Source organism: Lucilia cuprina, chromosome 3 (genome assembly GCF_022045245.1).
Source record: "Lucilia cuprina isolate Lc7/37 chromosome 3, ASM2204524v1, whole genome shotgun sequence".
Classification (NCBI taxonomy): domain Eukaryota; kingdom Metazoa; phylum Arthropoda; class Insecta; order Diptera; family Calliphoridae; genus Lucilia; species Lucilia cuprina.
Window position 1 is genome coordinate 3,274,826 of NC_060951.1, and position 5,216 is coordinate 3,280,041.

The window sequence follows — 5,216 nt, forward strand, 5'->3', positions numbered from 1 at the left end:
TAATTTCCTTTATATTTGTGACTAATATTCTCTTTAAAATATCTGGAAGACGGTTACAAAACTTTTATGTAAATTGTTATTTACAACTATAGGCATCACTGTTTGAATACTTCAACTAAACTTTGAACCCTCCCAGCCAAAATAAAACGAAGTACTTGCAAAAGAATAACATTTATCAGCACTTCAAAAGTAGCACTTAGTGAATTGTTTTACCTTCTGTGGAAGTGATATTTAATGACTTCCAAAAAAATTACTTTTTGAGAATAATTTAGAAGTAGTGAATTTGAAATCAAATAACAAGGACATCCCTTCTATGTGTTAAAACAATAACTTCTTCAGGGCTTTTTCAGCACTTTCATGGAGTTAATTCTACTTTTTGTTGCTCCTTGCAAGTTCTTTTTTTGCTCGGCTATTGTCAATAATAGCCGTTTAACACATCCCTCCTATGACGAGACTGTGTTAAAACCATAACTTCTTCAGGTTTTCTTAGCACTTCCATGGAGTTAATTCTACTTTTTTTGTTTGCCTGTTGTCAACAATATTAGCTATTTTCATAAAAAAGTTAGGTTAGTTGTATATACATTTATCTATCTGTCTATCTATACATACATCTATCTATCTATATATCTATCTATCTATCTATCTATCTATCTATCTATCTATCTATCTATCTATCTATCTATCTATCTATCTATCTATCTATCTATCTATCTATTTATCTACCTATCTATCTATCTATCTATCTATCTATCTATCTATCTATCTATCTATCTATCTATCTATCTATCTATCTATCTATCTATCTATCTATCTATCTATCTATCCATCTATCTATCTATCTATCTATCTATCTATCTATCTATCTATCTATCTATCTATCTATCTATCTATCTATCTATCTATCTATCTATCTATCTATCTATCTATCTATTTATCTATCTAACTATCTATCTATCTACATATCTATCAGTATTTTTGAAACTCTATCTTTAGTGTTGCCAGATGTAAGAAAATAGTTATTTAACCAAAATGACATAAATAATGTCATTATGAAATCTGATACATTTTTTATATAAAAATTCATATTCATTTTAAATAAAAATTTATTTATAAGTAAATATTAATTGTTATTTTAAAGAATTGTTAATGTTGCCAATTTTTGTTTAGCAAAAGTTTTCCTCTGCACTTTAGTCGCTTATTTGTTTTTTTGTCAAATCATTTAGAAAATATTTGAATATATGTATGTCTGATTGACTCATTTATTCTTAAGTTAATGACAAATTACTTAGCATAAAATGTAGAATTTATTAAATTACGTTGTATTTTTTTTTTTCTATATATATATGTATATAAATATACATGTTCATTTTTTTCTACTAGTTTGTATATAAACGAGCCTTCTTCTAAACATTTCATAAGCGCGTCAAAGCATAGTATGTTTGCCAAAGATTTTTTTATGGGAAAATTAATTTTATGAAAAGGAGGTACATATATATATATATACATTATATATATGTATATATATATATAAAAATTTCTAATCAAGGTCATTTTTAACATTTAAAATATATAAACGAGGGCTATTAGAAAAGTTTTAGTGTAAGAGACTATAAAGAAATCTGATTGCTTTATATGTAAGTTTTAGTTGTTTCTTGTACGACCCTCGCATTTTGATTTCACTTTTATATGTGGACTTTGTCGATACATAAAAAAAAATAATACAATTAATTTATCTTAATGTCTAGAATTCGGTTATAACACAATAATATTTTAATTAAATATGAAAAGAATAAAATACAGTGAATGAGAAATAAAAAGTTAATTTCTTTATTTTTAAATTTAAAGAACATGTTTTACTGCATAACATTTGAACAGTTTATTTGATTTATTGTTATTATTATTTTGTTAAAAACTTTGTCCTTTTTTAATACTAAACAATTTAGATTAATAGAAAACATTAACAATAATTATAATTCCTTTAAAAACAAAATGCAAATGAAGAATAAATCTCTTTATTAGAAACTAGTAAAAATTGCGTTTTAAAATAATTTTTTTTTAAACTTAACTTACATATTAGTAATTTATACACATTATTTCAGAGAGGAAGAAAAAAAAATACATTTAAATATTTATACTGTGACAAAATAGTAGCCCCCTTTTTTAAATAACTAATTTGTATACAAAATTTTATTGTAAATTAAAAAAAACAACGTAATATTTAAAAAAAAATTATGCGATTTCAATTAGAATTTTTGCATTAATTAATAGATTTTTTTATAATTTTAATAAATTTTATATAAAATTATTTTTATTAATCAAAAGGGTTTTATATATTATCATTTCATTAATTTAAACGTGTGGGAGCACACCTTAAAGACATGTGAATTAGAATAAATTAAATAGAAATAAATCGCTACGGAATTATTAGTTTTTTCTCAGCTAAACACAATGAATTGGAAATAGAAATATCAATACGGTATTTAAATAATAAATTAAATAGACTTTTGAAATGTTATCAGCAATTATATTTTTATTTTAAATAAATCAAACAAAAACTATGAATTAATCATCATCATCATCATAATCTTTGTAGTTTAAGTTTTAACAATAATTTAAATATTATTTAGTTTAAACTACACGCGACTTGTAAGTTGTTTAACCCAATTTTTAGTTTCTTCTTTTTAAAGAAAACATCAATATTGGTTTTAGTTTTGAAGTAAATATTTATTTATTTATTATTTGAAAATTTTTCACAATTTATTATAAAAATATAGAGTAATCTTTAAATGTCATTTGTTTTTATTAGACTGTTTTAAAAAGCCCTCAATTTACATTCATATCAATAATTTTGATGTTAATTTTAATAGTCTGTAATAATTTACACCTGACTGGAGAAGAATTCTTATTAAAAATTCAGTAAATAATTGCAAAATTATTAAATTTACTTGATAATTATGCAAGTTTTTCTGTTAAAATCAATTTGTTATTAAAAAAATTCAAGCTTTTTTTATTTTAAAAACAGTATTTTTATCATACATAGTCAAACTTAGTTAACTTTTAGTTTAATCTTAACAAAAACGCTAAAATATTTTACTACTAGGCGCTTTTTAACCGTAACGGATTGTTATCACTGCTTTCTTACTGTCACTCTCTTGCTTTTGTTGACAAAATAACAAATAACGGTATTTGCCATAATGAATGTATAATGTTTGTTTACATTGGTATTTAGAGTTGCCAGAGGTTAAATAATGTTCTAAAAAGACATTTTATTAATATAAAAACATTTTTATTGATATTTTATGTTTGAAAAGTAATTTTTCAAGAATTTTTCATATTACAACATCAAAAATTGCAAACAAAACTATTTTTTGCCATAAACAATTTTATGACTAATAATTTACCTTTCCAAAAACAAAAAAAAAACGTAAACAACCAACTAAGATAAGACTTTTATATAATTAACTTTATATTAAGACTATTTAAGACTTTTTTTTACAAAAACACAAAAATATTAAATCGCATTAAATAAATAGCAATAAAATCATTCATTTACGAAATGCTAAAAGCATGTAAAAGACATGTGATTTTATTATTACTGCTCTGTTTCCAAAAATAAAGAATAGTTTACAAAACTAATAAAACTGGGGATTTAGTAAATAGTAATAAAATTACAATTATATTTAACAATTTCTTGCAATTGTTTTAGAAAATTCTAACAAATATTTATCAAATGATTAGAATTGTAAAGAAAAAAATGCAAACAATAATAAAAACATTTACTTTATACATGATAATGTCTAGAGGACTTTGCAAAGAACTTGCAATCCGTGAGTATTTGTTATTTAGTTAGATAAATAAATAAGGAACTGGAAAAAAGCATTCATTATTATTTATTAAATGATAAGAATAAAAATATTAGTTTGTTATCTGTTTTCTAAAGGGATTTTACGGATATAAAGAAATTAAAAAGTATTGCAGGGGTGTTTTTATTATAAACATTAAACCCTTTTTAACTTTTTATTAGACTTCATTGACGTTATTTTTTGTAGTTTTTACATGTCTAAAACATTTAAAATTTATATTATTTAATTAACCAAAAAGTTTTCTTTCTATTCATTCATCCCCCCTTCCCTTTAATTTAAATCTGTTCATTGAACTTTTTTTATTTTTTCTAATATATTCAACTTTTCCTTAATTTGTGTTTTCTCTTTCAGTACAAGGTTATTTTACTAATAGTTTTCTTTCTTTTCTTTTTTTTGAGATCATTTATGTTTGTCTTTTTATTTTTTGTGCACAATACATAAGTATTATTTGTTTGTTTAATGTCTAGTCAAGGTCGGTTATTTGCTAAAATGTTTGCTTTTGTTGGGTTTTTGTTTATTTATTAAAATTCTATAATAGTTTTCTTAGAATTTTAAATAAAATTTGATTGGTTGTCACTATATATTTTTTGTGTTTTTGTCCATTTAATTTTAATAAAATTTAGTTTATTATCAAATAAGAGCAAAATTATATATGATATTTTCCTTGTTCAATTTAGTGTTTGCATAAATTGTATTTAGTTGGCATTACTGTTTAAAAGTATACCGTTATTTTTAAGGTTTTAAAAATTGTCAATAAATTGAATGAGTTATCAGATTTTAATCATTACGACATACATACATACATGTAAAAAGTAGCCTCCCACATTTTACCCTCCATTATCAAATTAAATTTTCACACAGGATACGTGCCCATAATGTCAATAATGACACTCCCTCTTATTAAAACACACGATTGGTTTCCAAAATGTTAATCTTTATTCGAATTTATATATTTTAATTAACAAATTAATTATTTTATTCAGATGATGTTACAAAGTCTAAAAGTTTCTTCTTATCAAAAAATTGCAGACAACTGGTAAGTAAATAAATTTATTAACAAACACACCTACTTTTTAAAACACGATTACCACGAAGTTTCTATCTTTAGTCGAATAAAATTTTAAAAGATGAGACGAATTTATATTAGTGTCAATTTCTTATCAAAAATGTATAAAAAGAAGACAAACAGTAGGTGCTTTCGGGAAAAGTCCAGATGGATAGAAAGGTAGATAGATAGATAGATAGATAGATAGATAGATAGATAGATAGATAGATCGATAGATCGATAGATCGATATATAGACAGATCGATATATAGATAGATAGATAGATAGATAGATAGATAAATAGGTAG